Source organism: Agelaius phoeniceus, chromosome 7, assembly GCF_051311805.1.
Source record: "Agelaius phoeniceus isolate bAgePho1 chromosome 7, bAgePho1.hap1, whole genome shotgun sequence".
In the NCBI taxonomy this organism is placed as follows: Eukaryota; Metazoa; Chordata; class Aves; order Passeriformes; family Icteridae; genus Agelaius; species Agelaius phoeniceus.
The window spans coordinates 28,925,880-28,948,912 of record NC_135271.1 but is presented as its reverse complement, the minus strand read 5'-3'; positions in this window follow the sequence as shown (position 1 = coordinate 28,948,912).

Here is a 23,033-nt window from a genome sequence, read left to right as displayed (position 1 = left end):
GAGTGTTTCCTTGCACAGCTAGGGATCATTTGCTCCTGCAGACTTGGGGGCGATTGCCTTACCAGAATGCATTCAGGGCCCTGCCTTACAGACTGTCCTGGAACAAACACTTTTCCTTATTTTGGAGGTTTTACTAAGGTGAGTATTGCTACACAAGTTTCTAAAACTTATGATATGGGCTACTTGGTAGAATGGTTGCTGATTATGATTGAATGAGTAGACAGAGGTACATTAAAAAGCCTTCCCCAGTTAATCAAACTGTGAAAGGACAGAGTCTCCTGTACAAGGAAGACTCAAGCACATCTCAGTGCAGATGTAACTTTGCTAACAGCCACAGGCACATCCTCACTAGTATGGTTCTTGTGACATGGTGATCTGACTAATATCTGAAGACACTTTACATGCTGGCTGCATTGATAGAGAGCAGGAAGTGTAACCTTTGACCAGAGAGTAATAGCAGTGTGAGCTTTTCTGCAAACAAAACCTAGAAGAATTAATGTCCAGTATCAGTCACAAAGTGCATTTAGGACTCTCTATAAATCTAACTGAAGCATTTAATGAAATTATCATCTTCCTGAGTAATTTGAAACAGATGTAAGAGTTTTGCCAAAACAAAAAGGATGTTTAAACTCCCAGAGCACTAGGGTTAGAACCAACAGTGTATGACACTGAAGGGTAGGGGGCTTTCACAGGCTCTAATCTGGTATCTCTAATCCATGTGTGGGAACTTCAGTGTCTGGAAAAGCCACCCCTGGATGGGTGTCCCACCATCAATATGCTGAGCAGAGACCACTTACCTCCAATCATTTGGAAGTACTGGGGAGAGCAGGCTTATGCTGTCTTTAAAAAAGAAACCACCATAGATTTTCCATTTTGTGTGTCCTTTGGTTTTCACATTCCCATGATATATCACAGTTCACACATCAGATTATTTTTCTGCCATATGAAAAGTTAAGATTCAGTTTCTTCTAGCTCTTCCTCATCTGTGTGATTACAAATCTCTCTGCTTCATTTCTCAGCAGAGTCTCTCCAAGAAGCATCAGAGCAGGATTATATCTGAATACTGTGGTATAGTCAACGGCTATGACTGCAAGTGGGAGTGGCTGGTCTTTTTTTTTCCATGGTATGTTCTGGTACTAGGCATATCTATAAAAACTAACTCATAAAAAATCAGCTTGCAGGCTCAGGTACATAAATATTCCTAAATAAGAGATAGAACAACAAACACATTATGAATTGCTTTCTATTATCTAATTAAAGATGGCTTATTCTACTAAAGTGTTTGGTGCCAGCTAGGTTGTTTCTTTCTTCATTTGAGGAAGATAAATTTAGCTTATTCTCTACCTAAATTTCATCATGATAGCCAATTTTAATTTTGATTTTCTATTTAATCTGATTTTATCATGACTTTTTAAATTGTCATATCTGAGCTCCCTAATGTGAAGCTTTTTTATGACCTTGCTGAAAATCTCTTTCTGATGTCAGAACCCCTGTGTGAGCAGGTGTTACATGCTTTGGCAGTGATAGAATTATTCTTTCATAGTCTACAGAAGCTCTTAAGCTGCCTTCATCCCCATAGCATCTAAACTCCATTGAGTAGCACATTAACTGACAAGACTAACATCCATCATCTGTGCCTCGCTCTCCTCTCTTGAAGAAGTGTGCATGTAGGGCAGTGTATGGTTTGGGTGGGCTTTGCACTGTTTTATTTTTAAATGTCCCTGCCTCTAGGTATGTACCTTGGAAAAATTCTCCTGTCACATACAGCAGAGGCTGCAGAGAAGTTTCTAAAGGTCTTTCACTCCTGCCATTATTTACATTTGTGTCTCCAGTCAGTCTCTATCTCGTCCAGAAATTAAGTTTATCATGACAAACATTCTAGTACAAGCATTAAAAAGGGCCCCTTTATTCAGAGCATTTTATTCTGATGAATCTTCTGTATCTACAGTAGAAAGTGCTTTCCAAACTTAAGATTATTTTTGTATTGTGTCCCAAGTATGCATAACACTTGTTGCTAGAACAATTACTCCTTACTGGTAAAAACACATCCAGCTGAAGCTTCACCAGTGAGTAAAAGCTGCTGTTAAAAAACCATCTTTAACTTTCTGGCTTACTTGTGGTTTTACTAATTTAGCTTGATATTCTAGGAACATCTTCAAGCTAAGGGGATGATAATACTGATGATAATGGAGCAGTCCAGTGCAAGGGTACTCAACCTTGGAGAGCTGCAGTCACTCTGTTATTAAGAGATGTCATGAAAACAAAATATAATTGCAGATGAATATCTTGGCAGTGTAATTATGTTAACTTCAAAACCCCTGTAGAGGTAGCACTCCCTCACCACATTTGTAAGATGGATTAGGAAAGCTGTATAACTATCCATCCATGATATGATTATCCTGTGATTGTATCCCCTTATCTCACTCATGGTTTTAACTTCTAGGGCACTCCTCCTCAGTCCTGGCTCACTGCCACTCTTCCTCAGGGAGAGGAGCTGCCAAGTCCTCTGGCACTCTGCAACACTTGTGGCAAGATACAGCATCCTATCAAACAGGAAACAGACCCACTTCAGTGTGCCATCAAATATACAGATGTTAAAATGCTGCTGGACCACAGGAGTCCTCATCTAATCTAATATGGTCTGTGTTAATCACAGTCCAGTGAAATACCAAGTCATGGGATGTTTTTTGTCAGTTGTGGTGCATTCATAAAGCTTCTGTTCTTAAACTCTGGGGATTTCTTGAAGAACACAGACAAATTTTGACATTATTTTGTAGCTCCACGAAAACAGGATTCAGGTATATAAGGCATCAAAACCATGAGAATGCAAAGAGAACCCAAAATATATTACTTTAAAGAAAATTTCATTATCTGTGAAGGGCTAGAGTTGTGATTTTTGAGCTCTTAGTTTTGGTATTGCTGACATTGCCAAGTATGAACAAGTCCCTGCTGACAGACCTTTAAGGAGAACTTGAACTGGGAATTGCCATACATTCCAGCTTCCCCTGCTTTGTTTGGAGCAGGTCAGCTTTCCTCCTCTTATTTCACAAGAAATCCCCATTAATTATCCCCCTCACTCTTGTCACAAAGACACTTGTGCCATTTCCTGTTGGATTTCACCCTCCACCTCCCCTTGCAAAAGCAAAGGAATTTTTCTGCTCCGATTTCTTCCCACCACCGCTGTTCTTCTGCTCTGTGCCCACCTCTCACAGCTCCTTCCCTTTCTTCTGCGGGCTGACTTTGCTCCATCCCTCCCTCTCCATGTTAACCCTCCTCCCACACCTCCTGTGCTCTCCCTGTCACTCCAGCAGCAGCAATCAAACTCACATCCCTGTCCCTGCTGCTATTGCAGAGCTCCGGAGCCAGGTCAGCTCTGGGGGCTGCGGGCAGAGCAGGGCACCGAGGGGACACAGGGGACAGTGGGACAGAGGGACAGTGGGACAGAGGGGACAGAGGGGACAGGTGGGAGGGAGCAGGGAGGCGGCACAAAGGGCACGGCGAGGAGGGAGGGGCTGCCTGTGGCGACACCGGGCCTGTTCCACACGGCAGCTCCAGGGAACTGGGACTGCAGCATGGCCATCCCTTTGTCCATCAGCACAGCAGCTGACTGGCTACCTCACAAACACTGCCATATCCCGAGGATGAAAGGAAAAAATGCACGCTGCACTTATAGTCTTGTAATTAGCATTTGGCAGCAGAGAAGCCATTTAAAAAGTCATGACTTTCCTGTGGGCAAATAAGTACTAAAAGCACAACATAGCCTTTGAATACTACTGACCCAATAATCCAAAGAAAACAAAGGAAGAAGTGCTTTTAACTTCCCATGAGCTGTGATGTGGGAGCTCCCAGTCACACTCCTGTGTTCTGACACTCTCAGCCTGCTCACTCTGCCCCTGGGAATCTCTACCACAGGTGCATCTCCAAAACTTCACCCTCCTTTTCTGCAAAGAGATCACATTATGGTGAACAGCCTTGGTGTGCAGCAGCAAAAATACCCATTCTTGAGAATGTCTTGTATCCCACTATGAGGAATACAAGACATTCTGGATGTTGCACTGGAATGAAGACCCTGCACTGTAGCTTACCATATCAAAAGCCACACACCCCACAGGCTGCTGGCAGTTTGTGCACTGACTCATCTGTATGGATCTTGGTGTTGTTTCAAGCACACTCAGTATGATCCTGGGCTGTCATTCCCAATCACACACAGTCCTCCCATCACCCCAATCAAGGAACCTGCCTACTGACCCACTAGAGCAAAGACACATCAGGAAAAGGGAAAATGAGCCAGAGAAAGTAACCAAATTGTACTTTTATATCTTTGTTCCACTAGATGTATACAGAACTGAAACAGCCTTAATTAAGGCTCTATTAAGCAGCCTTTCTATAAAGCCACCTCTCCTATAAAGAAGGGGAGAAATGTGTTCTGGCCAATACCAAATTAATCTGTAAATTTTGCTGTCACAGAAGTCGCAGAGGATATTCCACAATAATCCTGATATAGGGTGCTGGGAATCTGGCATTCAGTGAGTTGTGATCTATATTCATTTTACATATAATTTTCTGTGGAATTCTCTGTTCTCACATAATCTGCAGGGAATCCAGTCAGGAAAAGCATCAGAACTCATTCTTCTATAGGCCAATACCAGCAAACAATTTTAACTCCTATTAAAGTAGCTTTGAGTTGCTTGACCCAATTTTCTGGAGTCCAGCACACAACCATTAGGCCAAGATCAACCCTATGTGGGCAATCCTTCAGAACTCAAGCCTGAAATGAGCAGGGTAACCTATTATGGTGTTTCTGGATCAGTGTGAAAAGGAAAAACTAAAGATAATTTTAGACAATTCCATGCATTTCTGAAGAGAAAACTCTCCTGCCTGGAAAGTCTGTGAGAACCAGGGAAACTCAACAGAGGTCTTGCATTCTTCCCATCCTAGGTATTATCAGCATAAGCAGGTTTTTTTTGCCTAGCTCAGGTCTTTTATATGACCTTCCTATGTTTGGGTAAAAAAAGAGCCTCAGTTGCATGGTAAGCCTTGCAGAAATATTATGCTCTGAATGGCATTTTTAAACACTCTACAAAGGTCTAGATGACACAAGAGGGCTTAAACTTCCCCTTTGTAAAAATCAAATAGACTGTTTATACTTAGTATAAAACCCGGTAACCTTTTAGGACATTTATCTTGGTACCAGCCACATTACAAAAATGTTACTTTTTTTTCCCCCATTTGATATATTTCCTATAGAGATTACAAAGTTTATGTTAATGTTAAGAGGGAAAACTCTCTCACCTTCTTTTGGCATAGAGAGGAGTCTGGAACTGACAATGTGTTTTCTGTCACAGGCTTTTTATCAAATCCTATTATGTCCAACTCTTAGGATTTCATACTCAGCAGCCTGATACATATGGTCATCTGTCTTCAGCCCAGTGCAAGGGATGACAGAGTTTCTCCAGCATCATTGTAGTGATTATTCTCCTGCTTTGGCCCAGAAGCAGCATGTTGTTACCTCAAGATGCAGAGGAGACCTGATCACTAACCTAAATTCTTAATATGTTTCTTTATCTTTCTTTGTAGAAGCCTACAGTGCTGGGGAGGTAAGTCACCTTCTGCAGACAAAAATGCAGCACTGCACTGAAAATTACTGGAAATTACATAGTCACTAGTAAATAGCAAATGTCCCAGTGCTGTGCTGTACCAACACTGCAATGTCTCTATGGGGATATGGCACAAATGGACAAAGGAAGAGATCTCTGACACCATTTAAAGCTCATTCAAAATATCATGTCAGCCTACAATACCCACACTTTATCAAATGGATGTTTTAAGACGAAGTCCTGAATGCTGATTATGCTTGCAATGTTGATGGGATTGCTCTCACTGTGCAGTCCAGTTCTGCTTTGACTGGAAAAATATTTTAGGCTGAGTTCATCCTCACTGTCTCTAGTAAAATTAACATTAAAGCTAGAGCCTATTCTTGGCCTATTTGTTTTGATTCTCATTTTAAAAAATAGAGTGCACTTTAGAGATAACTGCTTCCCCTATAAGACATAGTCTGATAATGAAAACATCATTAATCTATAGTATGGAGACAGATAGATCTGTGACAAAATGCCTTGTAAATGGCTCTAACAGAGTAATATTGACTGATTCTGTCAATACTTAGTCAGGAATTTGTTGCAATATCACAGAATCATGGAACAGTTCAAGTTGGAGGGACCTCTGGGACATCATCTGATCCAGCCTTGTACTCAAAACAAGTCCAGCTAGATGGGTTTGCTCAGGGCCTTGTCTTGTCAAGCTTTGACTGCCTCCAAGGAAGGAGACTTGGCCTCTCTGGGCCCCTACTCCAGTGTTTAACCACCCTCACCCTTTTTAAATTTTTTTTTTTTTTTTTTTTTTTTTTTTTTTTTTTTTTTTTTTTTACATCTGGTAAAATTCTCACACATCAAAACTTGCATTTGTTGCCTTTTGATCATATCACCATGTGCTTCTGAGAAGAGTCTGTCCTCTCCACAGTCTAGGCTGTCCTAGGCAGCAATAACACCCCTCTCCCTGCTCTTTCCTTAAGGCTGACTAAGCCACCCTGGTGGGCTCTGCTGGGCTCATTCCAGCATGCCAACATCCAGAACACCCAAAACACCCACCTTGATGCAGTGGGAATAATCACTGCTCTTGTGCACTTGGCTGAATTCTTGCTATGAAGGCAACACTATGGTGTTTGCCTTATTTATCTTGCCTGCACTGAAACCCTGAGGTCCCTGCCAGCCCCTGTCAAGGTCCCTCAGGAGAGCATCAGCCTCATCCCCGTGCTCCAGCACATGGACTGCTCCCCACAGCTTTGTGCCACGCACAAACTCACAGATCACACTGTCCCTGCCACTGTCTGCCTGTTAGAGATGTTGAGTCTCCTGGCCACAGTGCCAACACCTGCTAGGGGGATTTTGCACCTCTGAACACAGCCCTTTGAGCCTGGTGGGCCAGCCAGCTTTCCTCTTGCCTTAACATCCATTTATTCAAGACAAAGCTATAATTTCCCCTACAAGGATACTACAGGAGACTTTGACACAGGCCAAAGCCAAAGCAGAGCACATCCACATAGTGAATGGCTCTCCCCACATTCAATAGTTATTTATCTTGCCAGATCAGTCAGACTTCTGCAGATCAGAATGGCTGCTCTTGTCTTTCAAAGAGGTTGTCCTTGAAGATAAAATATTAATGCAAATGCATATATATGTATGTATTTTGAACACTGCTTAGGAGAGTACACTCAATTTATCATATTTAAATAGTTAAGAATTGGAAGACTTATTCTAAGGGAGGATTTTCTTTGGTGTGCCTGCTCCTGTCTACTGGTTTCCCATTCAGAAAACAGAGAAACAGCACAAACAAAATCAATGCAAGCTTGTCACCAAAACCTGCACATTCATGCTGTCTTGGGCAAAGGCAGTTTCTTTTGGGGACGTTTCAGCAACATTGCAGGTGCTGACAGCCACCTGGAAAAGAGAATTATTGCATAAGCTTTGAACAGTATGAATTGAAACAGGAATGAATTGCAACAAGAATGAATTGCAAATCATCAGGTTCCCCACAAAAAGGAGACTACAGAGATAAGATTAGTTGAATGACAGGCACAGTACACTACATCCAAATGCAGTTGGAATGTATGTTTTTTTCTTTTTAATCCCTCATCTCTCAGGTCTGGCTTTTCACTTGTGTTGAGACTTCTTAATTAAAAAGCAGATATTGGCCTGAATGTAAGATTTTAGGGAATAATTTTTACAGAAAATTGATTATATGGCACTACAAAGAGACTCCCATGAAACAAAGATGTGTTTAGGAAGTGATTCATGATCAGTGTGGAAATGCAGTTAATGCATTTGGGCTACTCTGGGCCACCTAGGGAGCACATGTTGCTTTATTAGAATAGAGTACACTTAAAAGAAGTTGTTATTTCTGTTATGAACTACATTATTTTTGATGGTGATAAAAATCATAGGTGGCTTCAAAAATGTCTATGTGAATTCTGCCACTATCTATACTCTGAACAAGTTGCCTTTTTGGCAGAACCATGACTTTGATGAGCTCCTGGGCACCTGGGCAGAGCTGCTCTCCTGCTGCACATCCCTCTGACCCACGGGTTTGAGTGGGAGAGCCAGCAGGGCTCCAGGTGAGAGCCAGACTTGCAGATCCCAACAGAGCACAGACCCTTTGGAGCACTTCACATACATACTGTGAGAATAAATAAAACATGAAGCACAGAGCCACAGTAGCTCCAATTAGGAGCAGCAGCACACTTTGTGAGATGGAACTACACTGCCATATAAACAAGGCACACTTTCAGGAGTACCCAAGACATGCTTTTCCAAATATTTGCAGATATACCAAAGGGGAGATTAAACAACATAGGGTGAAAACACTAAAATTATTTTCCTCCTTTTCTGCTAAAGAAAGGTTTGGAAGGAGCTGCAGCTGTGATTACATGTAGAGGAAAATTCCAACAATGTGGTAAATTATTAATTAATATTGATACACTATCAATCAGCAGAGTGCATTTCTGGAGTATTCAAAGTTAGAGAGAGGCTAATTAGCAGTCTGGAGTGAAGGCCATTTGAGAAGGCACAGCAGAGATTTTGGCATGGATTTACAGTGGTGCTTATTTAGAGATCTTCTGGGTGCATGGAATCTGTACATTCAGTGGTTTCAGAAAGTTAGTTACTTGCTACTTCATAGAGAAAAAGTAAACCTGAGCAGACAGAAGTTTCCCCAGGTCAGCTGAAATGGAAATGCCTACACTGGACTGGAAGAGGAGATCCTTCAGACCAATCCATCAAATCCCTTCCAGAATTGCTCATTTGAGGTAAGAAAAACTATAGTTAGGTTATTTAGCCAAGTAAATACTGGATTTCCATTCAACCCTCTAAAGCATGTTTCTCTGTCTGGGCAATATAAAAATATCCCTACTACAAGAGTTAAAGACTGTTAAAGATTTTGGATATAAAGTAAACAGAGCCACATGCATACTTGTTTTCTCCTGACATAACATCTATTGCACAGCAACACAGATTAATTACAATGGGTTCAGGAGTTTTCCTACAGTATTTACAGCATTAAGATTCATGTGTATGCTTACTGAAGGCAATAACTTTGGAAAATATTAGAATAATAATGTCTGAGTTCCAAAATTACATTTTTGAAATGAAAAGACATGTCCATAGATGAAATTTTACTTATGATGACATAATTTCAAGCAATAAATCCATCATTTGTTTTTCTTGCTAAAACGATGCCTGATGACAGCCACTTTACTAGAGTGATTTGATTAATATTCTTTTAAAGCCAGTTGTCAAAATCAACTCTCCTCCTTTTCTTTAAACATTCCTGTAAGGGTTAATGCCTGCCTTGTGCACGTTCATTCACATTTCCGACTCAATTTCATTGAGAAGTGAAAAATAAAAGTAGATTTGAAATTGTAATTCAGATTTCATTTTAAACTGCTTATCTCTGTTCGTCTTCTGATTAAACATAATTTTTTTGGAACCAAAATGTCACGTTATCTTTATGACCACACGCTCCATCCAAGCAGTAAAAGCTCGAAGGTTTACTGCAAAAAGGGTTCCCCTTACTGGTGTCTCAGTGCACTGCAGCACTCGGCTCTCCTTTATGGCTTTAGACCGCTGAAATCATTTAAGCAGAAGCAGCTGCTGGCTGTGCCTTGATCCGGGGACCCCTCAGGCAGTCTTTGTTCAGTGCTTGTGCGTGTGTTTAACAAACATATGCCAAATCAGCAATAAATACGGGCTACTGCTGGCTGCATTTGCCAGTGTCTTCACGATATTTGATACTTTTCCATAGGAAGGACATGTTTGTGTTCTGTGTGTCAGCAAACATTTTGTGCTAAGATCCCAATCAGCATTTACAGCTACAATACAGACATGTTATAGTTCTATAGGATGGCTGAAAGATTTTATTGGCGTTTACATAGAGTGGCTACAAAAATGACTGAGTGACAATTATTTAACTCATCCCATAAGTGCTGCTGAAGCCATTATCCCCTGAGAGTCTGCACAGAGGATTCCAAAACCTCATGGCTTCAGAGAGTGGGTGCCTTCCAGAGCAGAGATCAACTTCAGCAAGGCGTTTTCACAGTGTCACACAAAGAACCCCACAGGGCAGAGCTCAGCAAATAGAGCTAATCCTTGAAGAGAGGATCCATTGCTTAAAACAGCTCTACCAAAAATGAGTGGAATAAGTGTTCAAGTCCTGAAAGCTCAGTATTTCCCATGGCTAGTCCCAGTCTACCTTGCCAGAATAAGGAATATCCTATTTCTATTTTTATTTTAAAAAGGCCAGAAGAAACATACTTCTGCTTTCCATTTGGAACATTGGAAGAAATCTTCCTCCATTTCCCATGGCTTGCAATTAGGCACTTTACACTGCAATTTTTTATCCTGGTATGGGTACAGCTATAATACACAGAGAGCACAAGTGGGAATGTCTGTAGATGCTCCCTTTCACACTGAAGGCAAATTGGTAACCTTGGTCTGGAAGGCTGGGGCAGTCAGGTCAGGGACTAGAAAAGAGGTGCCCAGGCTATCCAGCTCCTCAGCTGGGTACTCCAGCATCACATCCAACCATCACAAGGTTAGGCTCCCCTCTGACAGCGACAAGGACCGTGCTGGAGTGTGAGATGAAGCATGCACATTGCCCAGCAGCACTGGGGCAGGGGCACAGCCTCTGCACACCCTTCCCCTCACAGGCATTGCTTGCACGTGCCCCACACTTATTCCCAGCCACGCAGGCAGAGGTACTTTCACTGGCTGTCAGACAGCTGGCCTGGCAGAGAAGACTCCTTCCCTGACAAGTGCTCTCCTGTGGCTGGGGTACAAACAGCTCAACTTATGGTCCCCCAAATAATTGCTGGATTGCAAAAAAAAAAATTAAAAAAACCTCCTAGAACATAGCCCTTTACTATCCCCTCCACACAGCTGATAAACATGGATGTTCCCCAGTGCAGGCACAAGCCAGCTACCAAACATTTTCCCTCACCAGCCAGCTCCCACTATGTGGAGAAGAGAAGAGAGCAGCAGAGCTGAACCTGCTGCAGCCCCAGTCACCAGCAGCACAGCTAAGCCTGGCTCTTGCTAAGCAGTGAGTGGCTCTTTCCATCCTGATTGCAGCCTAAGCCAGAGCCCCAAGGAGGCCACGAGGCTTCCTGGGACTCCACTGTCACATCAGGCAGATGCAGGAAACCTGAGCTGCACAGGCACCCCTTGATCAATAATCGCAGGACTCCTTTTTAACACCCCTTGCTGTGGTGGGGTTCTCCCTTCTAAGTCCCACCTGCAGGTTTTTAAGGTCCTCAGCTGTGAGGTTTGGCTTTGGAGGCTGTAATTTTTAACCATTTCCAGTTTGAATGGAGAAAAGATATTCCATAATGCCTGTATTTGAAACATTTTTTTATTTTCAGGCACCAGAGGAAGATTCAGTGAATGTAATTCCCCAATTAACTACCAGGCTGAGATTCAGAAAATGCATGGAAACTGTATTTAGAAAACACATGTAACTTCTCAGTTACACAACATCCTAAAATCACATTCTTATGTGAAGTTATTAAACTGTAAAGTCCTGACCATTTTTGAGGATTTCCTCTTTGTTGTATGAGGTAGTAATGGCCCTGCAAATCCATACTGGGCTTTTAACTAATTCTCAGGCTACATGCAGCTGAAGCAAGTCCAATCCATCCAGCTGAATGCTGCTAGGAAATAAACCAAAGCACAACAGCCTGATGCTTCCTTTTTAGTAGTTATTCCTGTTATCACTTTTAAAACTTGTATTTTCAGGCACAAATATGAAACTTCTAACACTTCTCTAGAATTTCATATTCTCTACTCCAAGCACTAATTTAAACAAGAGTGTTGTCAGGAGATTCCTATGTCAGCTCTCAAGAGATTCAAGTTTTACTCAAGGAATATTTAATTTAAATTATGGTTGGTAGAAAAACTTCAAGTGTTTCTGTGCCCTGGCTGGCTTTCAAAGGAAGAATAATCTGTCCTACAAGTGGCCAAGAGTCTGAAGCATCTGTCTGGCCAGGATGTACATTGTAACTAATTTAGGCATCTGCTTTTGATGATGCCTTTTTGGACTGTTGTGGGAAGCATCCTGCACTAATAATCATGCATGCCATTTTTGGCAGTAGGCCTGTTTCCTTAATTAAAGTAAATTCATTCATACAATCAATAAACACACATTTCCTTCCTAAATATATCTTGAAAAAATGTTAATTTAGATAGAGTAATAGAGTATTTGGCCATGCTATAATAATATTAGATCAATACTTGAAGGAGATTAGGGAACTTCATTGAGACTATCAATATCTTCACTAATGGATTAATAGTTTGTCACATACTTAAGAATAATTTAAAAAAAAATCCATATTTAAGCCACATAGACCAACTAACAAGGAAAGTCTGGAATAAGGCTCCTTTTGGTCCCCAATCTGAAACACCCCCAAATACATAAAAGTAGAACGACAAATTAAGTTTACTTTGGTACTTAAGATTTTCTAAGTCAGCTTCTTAACATTGTTTGAAGCATATTTTATGCTCTGGAGCACTTTAAAAAATGGCCTCCTTTATTTCTGACTTTCTCGTAACTAAGAAGTTTAACTACAGGCTTGAACACCAACAGAGAATTCCTTTTGAGAACTGCAGAATTTCAGATTAGACCCCCACCAATCTACCCCAAAAAAGCACCTTTCTCTAAGCAGAAGCAAAGGAACATAATTACCCAGTTCCTATTTATCTTTTCCTGGCACATGGCCTCTCCTCCCTGTGAGGCAGCAATGAAGGTCTGGGTGTTTGGGGCAGTGGCAGCTCCCAGAGCACTCTCAGGACGGGCAGGTGCAAAGAGCTCCTCTTCAAACCACCCCATTCTTCCATTCTACCAGCATCTCTAGCAGAGCTGATCTCCTGCCTCCCCACCCAGGAAAATCCTCTCTGGGCCTCAGGTCTGAAGCCACAAGATCCTGACTGCTGATGCTGTGCTTTGCCTGCAGCTTTGCCTTTCGCTCCTCCATGGCGGAGAAGCTCAGAGAATTCTTTCACCAGAGCAGCCATGGTTGGTGGAGCCAGGGAGTGGGAGGAAAGGGTAAGAGAAGGGATAAGCAGCAGTTCTTGTCCTATGCTGCAGATTTACTGCACTTTTAGCTGACTATAGAAAGTATTCTACTTTAGAGTGTTTATAGGAAGCTACCAGAATTTCTTGTTGTGTGTAATTTTCATTTATTTGGAAATTAATATAGTCTGCAGTGTATATAAATTTCACAAACTTAAAGCTGGCAAATGCATAGTACACACTTGAAAAGTACTGTGAAAGTCTCCCAAGGCTTGTTTTTTCCCCCCATCTAAAATCTGTATTGAAGGAAGCATCTGGTTGCCACTCTTAAATCTCTGCAAAATGATTCAGAAATGACCCATTTCTCATTTCCAAAAAGATGACTTAATTCTATCTGTGTGTTACTGCAAAGTGAGCATAAATTCCCCAATCTCTTCCTACTTATATTATTGTAAGTCAAGTGACTTCAGTGCAACTAATCCTGATTTACATCAGTGTAAGCCAAGAGAGACATAAGGGCTCTAAATTTCCTTCTGATAGTTATCCATTAGCCTATAAATCTCAGTACTCCTAAACTCATACAGCTCATTAATTTTTGAAGTGCTTGGGCCTATTTTTAGCAATATACTTGAGCCAACCCTGGCAGTCGTGTCCCCTGATGCCACGAGAAGATGCCAGCCTGAGGAGCTCAGTCTCAGCTCTGTGCCCATGCCCTGCTCTGATGCCTTGCTGCACGTGTCTTAGGGGGCCTGAGCACTTGCTCAGCAGTGTAATATTTGAACACTTACATTCACAGCTTCTGGAACTTCTTTCATTAATAAAAGTTACCAACTCAACCCCCCAGTTCTCAGTGCAGCACTTCTAAATATTCCCAAGGGAAAGGAGGAGCTCCCCCCCTTCCTTACTGCTCTCCAGGTAGCCTTTGGACACCTGCTAAGTGGAACAGGTATCAGCCTGAAGCTGGAGCAACAATGTTAATCAGTTCAGTAGCAGTTAAGAGATTGTTCAATACACTACAGGGAGAAAAGGGAGTTTTCATCCACACTGTAAGTTAGGAATCAAATTACATACTCACAAAAACAAACATTAGAAGCATGGTATCACCAGAATGGTTTGCCCTGCCTCATCAGGTCTTTAAGTCAGGTTAAAGGGTTTTAGAAAGTTGACAACCCTCTCTTCATTGTTACAAGGCTCTGTGTCTAAATGTTGTTCATTAAAGAGTGATATCTGGAGATTTAATGGTTTAAAAATCCCCTGCTGAACCTCCCCATGCAAACAAACCTCCCCAAAGTGTAAGTTATGGGAAGTGATGTTATTTTTGTACAGGAAACTGAAATGATTGCCTGGCAAAACATCAGCCTTACATCCCTCTGCTTATAAATTTCTAAATTATGTAGTAATTTGTATTTACACAGTTTACATGCTTTCTACCAGTTGAATGATTGAAAATAGTATTTCAGAGCATTCTTAGAGCTGTAATACTTCAACCTTCCCCAATGCTGAGATACAATTCCTTTAAGAAGGAATACACTTTATCATTCTTTTGCCATCAGGACGCCACCACTGAATTTAGACAACATTACTGCCTTTCTGTAGTGAAACATAAGAAATTAAGTGATTTGTCTCAAGTCATGCACCAAGCCATGTATGTACACCCAGGAACTGAGTTTGGAATTCTTCGCTCCCCATTTTTCTAATGCAAGTGGCACAGTATAAGGACACATGTTCTAGCACTGAAACTTTTCCATGCCATTTTGCTTAAAAATAATTGTTTGTTTTGTCTTTGCATAAGGTTGCTATTGAATGATGTCTGCTACATTTCTACTCCTGAGACATTTGCCTATCACCTGCCATGATAGGAAATTAAAACTGTATTTATAATTTGCAATATGCTTCAGGGCTTCTGTGGATCAAAGGGACATTGGAAATGGAAAGTATTTCATAATTTCAACTGAACAGCTTAGCTTCAGAGTTGTTTCTCTGCAAGCAATAAATTAGCATTTCCTCTTCTAGTTGCTGTCTTTTGGTCTCTGCTATCTTTAATGTGAATTTGCAACTGTCAAAATGAATAATATGCAGCATCAATTTAAACCCTGCTTTTCGATAAGTTCAGCATAATAGTTTCACTTTGTCTCGATTCTGTTGATTGCTATTAAATTCTGGATTGTTTTAAATTCCTTGAGAACATCTTGGAAGTATCAATTATAAACTGTAGGGATTTATTAGAATTCAGCTTGAGGTAGAACACTCATTTGGCTGGAAAGTGACTTTCTGTCCTTTGCACTTCATACAGAAGAGGTCATGGAAATATAATTTACTATTTAAGAAAGCAGAATATTTAAAGAAGGAAAGTTATAAATTATTGTAGAAATATAAATTATTGTAGAAATTATTGTAGTAACCTTCAAAAAGAGCATAGATGGAGATGAAGAACCACACACAACTTGCTTTATGGCCATCTGAACAGTTCATGACTGGTCAAAGACATTGGAAGAAAAGTGACTTGAAAACATGGAGCTCAGAAGTAACAACAATTCTCCCCATTTACAAAACAAACTTCCCTTTGAGCTGGAAATGGAAAATGAAGTCTTCAATTCTTGCAGGACAAAAGATTTCTATAATGATATGGCTTACAACACAATCCCTAAGAAATTTGTTGTTTCTGCATGACTGGATGTTCCAGTGGGTCAGAGCTGGGAATGCTGTTTGACACTGAAACCTGCATAAGTCCTCCCCCCTTTTTAAGTTTTTGTTATTCCAAATATTTGATAATAGTATAAACAGCAGCATCCATGGCTTTTCTCCACTGACACAGACACTTTTCACAGCCTCAGCTGTGGAAGTATATAAAGTATAAAAAATTACGCTTTGCAAAAAATAAAAAGCTTGTTATTACTGAGATCAGTATCAGGAATGGAGTGAGAAAATATTGTCTAAGAGGAGATTAGTAGGTCTAGAACAAAAAAACTGGAATTACAATTCAGACTGGATAATATTGAAATCTAGTTGGCTGCTCATTCAAGAGTACAGATGATTATTTGGAAAGTGTTTATAGCATGCTTGATATATATTCACATTTTTTACATCTTGGTTTTTACTGCATATATTTAGTCTCTACAACCCATCCAATATGTGAATTTCTATCTGAGTTGTATGCAAATATTCAGCAACCATTATTCAGGCCAGATGAAGATATTAATTATTTTTAATCTACACCCTACTTTTAAATCCTTCTTTGACTTCTTACACTTCAATCTAAACACCATATTTTCTATTAATTATTCCAACTGAAGTCATCAGTAACATTGATCAACTGATTACTAAGAATTCTCGATATAAGCTCAAATGGGAACCAAATTGCTACCAAATGTGTACTGGTTTCCATTTTTAATTTTTGTTTCAAGGACACTGAAAATTTCCATGAGAAAGATTCTGTAGTGCTATTAGGAGGAGTCTTGAGTTTCTTATTGCTCTGATCTAAAGCAATACTCTGTTATTCCTCCAGACCCATAAAAAGGAAGGGTACAGCCTTGGTTTCTGGCCAGCTTCATCTTGGCCTTGATTCTAGTGTTGCAGGTGAAACTTCATTATATACCTGGACAGTTATTTGTGCTTGAAATTACATGTCTAAATTATCTGGTAGAATCACTGATGTAACCTTTGGCACAGGTGAAATCCCAGCATGAATCAGTCATCTTCAATATTATTAAAATGCATGTACCTGAACATGAATTCTTAATTCATGGTAACATTTCCAAATAAACAATGCACTCAGTAGGGAAAGAGAATAGGAAGTTTTCATGCCAATGATGTATGTCAACCTAAGGAAATGCATAGACATGAGATTTAATCAAACTGGAAAAAAGTGGCAAAATATGATTACACTTTCAGAGCCTCAAAGTCCGTAAGATCAAAAGGATAATAAATCAACAATATACAATTATAGCTTTAAATGAAGAAAGATGGAGAGCAGAATGATAAAGAAACTAAAGGTACATGGTGGAATACAATCTTTTGTCTGAAGTATCATATAAATGTCTCTTTTAATCTCCAGTTTAATCTACTTTTAATCTCTCTCTTCTTGTTATCCAGTCTTAGTCATTTTTCCTATCATTTACTTATTCCATCTAAGTTTGCCATTTATCCCCCTTCTTTCCATTGATATGTTTTTAAACTTTAGTCCTTGAATGCAGCACAGTAAGTCTAGTGTGGCATCTACCTTATCTTTTCTTCTGAAAACTAGCACTGAGATTCCCTTTCTTTTTTTTTCAGAACAGTAAGTTGATCTGGCAGAGGACTTCTGGAGAGGCCATTTCAGTATTAAACTGAGCCAACTACCTTAGATGGAAGTGGCTAAGTCAAAATGGATGATTTGTAAACAGCTGTGCATGCACACAATTCAAATCTGGGGCTTCCTGCGGTGATGGTACTTATTGTTTTCAAAGCTAAGCATTCCTGCAATGAATAGTGAAGCCAGGAAACCGAGCTTAAAATGTCATTTTAGTTTTGTCCACTTTTTTGCCAGACATGTTGGAATTCTGTTTGGAGGTTGTGAGTGCGGTGATAAGTTCAACTGCCTTCCCTTTTGCTTTACATTTCTCTCCCATCACATCACCACTGGAAGCAATCAAGTGACTGGGGAGAAATGAACTATAGTGGACAGAGTCAGAGGGTTTCCTGGAGAGACAGGGAGGACAGAGGCTGTAGTGCTACTTCCCTTCCTAGGAAATTACATTCCAAACCCACTGCAGAATCTCACCTATTAGCCAAGTAGAAACTTGCTGGTGCTCAGCCTCAGCCCAAGCTCAGTACCTTTAAGATGGAGCCTCCTCTTGTTCTTGAGCTTATCCAGGGCTGTTGACTTCCTCTCACCAGGAGCTGAACTGAGCCCATGCCTGGTTACAATAATTATCAGAACATTCATGTTGCTTATGTTCCCCACGATGCTGATGGGGAAGAGGAAAATGGCATGTCATCAGCACCACTCAGGCACAGAACAAGTCTGCTGCTTTATTCAGTGCCCAGAAATCCAGACTGACACTGACGTCAGAGCTGCAGTGAATCCCAGCATGTCCTGGAAGCTGTGAGGGCTCGTGGAGCCTCCTGACTCATGAGAGCCAGGCTGGTCCCCACACTCTGCAGGGCTGAAAAAGGCAGGGAAGCAGAACAGAAGCCTCCTTGCAGGCTCCCTGACATCTGCACCCCACTGCCAGGTCAGATAAAGCTGTATGCCACTGAGAACACTTTGTGGGTGGAAGTTGGGTTTATTGGGCTGACATGACACAGGCCATTCTGTTTGCCATAGGAGAGACAGCAACTGGAAGCTGAGCAGAGAATTACACAGAGCTGTAATGACTGTGTACACCACACAACATTCATCATTGCTATTGAAGACTGACTGGGACCATAATAAATACATGACTATTTGATATATGTCCTCAAAAAGGTCATCCAGAAGCATATCCTGGGAAGCCCCTCCTGGCATGGTGTGCAAAACCAGGCAAATTGTTTTAAGTCACCGGTATATTTTTAGAGTTCATTTAAAGCATTTTGTCATGTATGTTCTCTTTTGCAGAATGATACATCACCACCGCCAGTCAGTGCATACTGTTTTCATAGCCTAACTTTCATAAATATTATGAACAAATATCACAGCGGTATTGTTATAATGAATTACAGTGATGTGTTTCTTGAGAGAGTGCCAATGACTGGTTTATATCCTCTGTGATGTTACTGTCACAAGAAACGCGGCACAAATCTTTTCCCAAGGTTCAGCAGTATGTTTAGGGCAATAATACTACACATTTTTTCTTCTTTAAACAGTTCTCTGAGCCTTGATGTACAGCCTTTTAAAATTTTATTTTAATACGGTCAATGATCTAACAACACTTATTATGTTTGAAGTTGTTTTATTGTAATCTGGAAATAATTTTCGTCTGACTCTCACCAACAGCCAAACATAATAAAAGATGTATAAGCCAAGTAATGTTACACAGAGGCTCTCAGGACTACATGAGGTTCTCATACAGCTGTAGGGTCCTGCAGTATCCCAGTGCAGCAGCACAAGCAGAAAGGAAGCACTGAGCTTTCCCCATGGGCTGGTAGCCTATCTGAGAGGGAAGGAACATTCAGCAGTGCTGCAGAGAGCCCTCACCAGGTTTCTGTCCTCACACCTGTCCCTTAGAGACTGGGCACAAGCTGAGCTTCTCCTGGGGGTGCTTTGCTCCCAGTCCCTGGGCACTGCCTATGCACGAGGATTGGTGCCTTCCCAGCCCCCAGCAACCTTCCCAGATGAGCCACTTCCTTCAGGAATGACGTGCCAGCAGGCACCCTTAGAAAGGCAAGGCTGGGTAAACACGAAATTCATTTTTAGAAGATCTGTAGCAGGGAAAAAATGTCATATGTTTGCCAGCTGCTTGTCTCGATACAGACTTGTAGCTGGAGCTATAAACAACACAGGATTTTTAACTTTTTCTTTTTCATGGTTTTTAATCTAGCCTACCCTGTGAGAACAATAGTTCATTTAACTCCAGCTGTGTTCCACCACATTCATTTCAATAATGTTTGCTCTACTGAACATACAGAATTAAGCACCTGTGTGTTCTGAAGTGGCATAGATACTTTGTCATAGGCCCACGGAAGTAGTTCTGCACAAAAATATACTAAGGGAGAATTATATGCAAATATATACCTGGCCATGGCTGAAATGGCATTATTTGCTAAGAGAAACACTGCACAGTATGGTATGCATTTTTAAACATACAGAATAAGATATAAAAGCAATTACCTTTGCAACTTTGTGACTCTACCTAACACATCAAATGCTGCCTTCACAACAGTAACCCATCCATAAGAAATTCTAAATGCCCTCTTTAAGCATCCTGAGGAGCTTTGGATCTTATAATGCTTCTCACACAAAAGAGACTTCCCTCATTAAAAAATCAAAAAAACAGGCCCCCCAAAAATGAAATGCAAGCAAAAATATTTCCAGAATAAGGAGATCAAAAGTAGTGAGTGAAAACAAAAAACTCTTTGCCTAAAAGAACGAAGTACCCTAAGGGGCTCAGAGCCACATTTTTTTAATGTGACAGGTACTTAGAAGTGTAATTGATGGGGCAGTTAACATGGCTCTTGACCAAAACAGTTCATATGCAATATCGATGTCACATTTATAACATACCAAAAATCATGCTAATATGTATTCCATGAAAACACAGGTACTTCATAAAATAGGAGAAAAAAGATCCCTGATGTTAGCAAATATATTCAAAGCTTAAGTTTGAAGGGGTATATTGTTATTTCAGATTCTTTCTACTAATAGACATGGCATAAACTTTCAAAAGCTCCCTCTTTTCTGTTGCATTAGTCTGTGCTACCTTTGCTACAAATATGCCCAAGGAAATTGTCTGTAGTCCAGGTTTACAGTGGAAACCAATTGCCTCCCACACTGGGGAGAGGGACGACCAGGTCATTTATCAAAAATCACTCATGCCCAAAGCCATGGGTCACTTTTCAAGCCAAAGGATAATAGTTTTTCCTTTCAACTGCAAATTCCAGTCTAGACATGCTTTAGGATGCCTTTTGAAATGTCTTTTTGGTTAAAGTGTGCTCTGGTATCAGTTACTCTTTTCTGAGGCTTTTTTACATGAGCCCAGAGCCACCTGCCTTCCACAGGCAGGAGAAAGCCTGAAGCAGACAGGTACAGGAGTTCCTCAATGCATTATTTTTTTTTTTTTTTGGCAGGCTGGTGTTCACTGAGTCCCTGACAACTACAGCACTTAGAATGAATATATATCCATATATGTTATATAGACATCCATACACATATAAATTGGTATTATTTTTACCCTGTAAGTATTATTTACCGCACTGGTTTGATGCACAATGAAGCAGAGGAACAAAGGGAGACGTACTCACAGTGAAGGTGTGACTCTACAGGTATTATGTTTGCTCACCTAGGGTGTGGTGAGCTCTAGAAAAACATATGGAAAGACAGTTTGGTGCCACAAGATACTTGGAGCCTGGCTCTGTCATCAAACTACACGTGCTGCAACTGGATAGTCTCTCCTGACAATGTTAACTGGTTGCCTTATATCGTAGAAGAACTTTGAGCACACCATAGTGAAAATTAATCTTAGTAACTATCTGCAGCCCTCTGAGACAGCTTGCTACTAATTACAAAGCTTACATTTATTACAGGTACATGGGGTCACGGTTGACATTTCAGCTCTTAATGGCCTTTCTTCAAGTACACACCAGAGCACAGCATGTCTCTGTTGTTTAGTGCCATGCAGACCTCACACCACCAGTGGAGCCAGCAGCAGCTTGCAGTGACAAATTCACTAGTTGTGATCAAAGTTCCTACTGCATCTTAACAGCTGCTACAGAGAAAAGCATCAGGAGTGAGGGCTCCGTTGTTCTTTAGCAAATGACTTCAAAGAGTTACAAACTGCACTCCCAGCTGCCTGGAGGCAGGCTGAGGTGCCTGGGTGTGAGTCACCTGAAGAAAATGCAGTTCCCTCTACCCTGAAAAGCAGAGCCAAGGTACATTAAGACATTGCATCCCTCTGCCACACTCTTCTACTCTCTCCTACAGACTGTAATGTCCAGAAGCTGTCAGTCCTGCTACTCGTGTGAATATTCATTTCATGGAAAGATAGCAATTCCACCTTAGAGCAGCTCATCTCTCCAGGCTACATACCAGTTAAACTAAATGTCTATTAAAACAAAACAACACAAAACCAAACCCCCCAGGCTCTCAGATACCAGCACGTGGTAGTCGTAAATATCAATTTATGAATCATGACTAGCTTGGAAAATATGAATAAAGATGAAAGTAGTGAAAACAGTGGCTGAAATCTTTATGACTGAACATGCTGAATTTGATTGGTAATGATTAATGGGGGTCACATTTTGTCCCTTGTAAATAGTTGAGTAATTGCTGTAAATCTATGAAAATATTCTCAAAAAGTGAAAGGTTTTAGCACAAACATCAACCCACACAGGACATGTGCAATCTGTTAGCGCAGAGCTATTCAAATTCTTTAAAGCCTGTGGTATGACAAAACATTTTCCTTGCAGTTTCTGGCATTATCTTTCACTTCTTCACCCAAACACGATCACAAAGCATGGCAAATACAACTCCAACTTTGTAAAAATTATTATTAGAAAAAGAAGCACACATTATTTGGCCACTCTGACTTTTCACGTTAAAAAAAATGTAATCACTATGTTTAAAGGTCTTATAACAACACTAATGTATCAGCTACTAACTGCTGGGGCTGAAATAAGGATGTGAAAATGATTTTCAGTGTTTGAACAGCAATACAAATGTCTGCACTGAGTCTCATTTGGTCAGAGAAAGCACGAGACAATTTAGATTCTCCATCACAAACAGTGGTCTCTGTGATGTCACCCTCAAAAGACAAACAGTCCATAATGGGGAGAAATGGAAAGGTCCATTTGATGTGTCCTTAGAACCTGGAGACCACTTCTGTGCCCTGCCACCCACCCAGCTGTCCCCCAGTCTGCCAGGAGAAATTGGGAAAACTCCTTGCATGGTTTGTCATGGATCTACTACCCATGGAAACTATCTGCTTAAGCTGAAAAAAGCACTTTCCTTTTTAAACAGGAAAAGCTTCTGGATTTGAATCTCCTGCCACCTTATCTAAAGAGTCTTCATGAACTTTGCAGATAGACTTCATGGTTAAAGTATTTTAGGTCCACCTCAGGAAGTGTCTGCTTATCCTGACCTCAGTGGTGATTTAACATCTTCCCAGAAGGCCACACACAAGTTCTTCCAACTTAAAATCTTGCTGCTAAAAACTGAAGATGCAGCAAGGTGCATTTACAAAGTCATTTCTGTATTTGATGAATTCCACCAAGCTGTGCAAGCTACATTATTGAACTGTATCTGC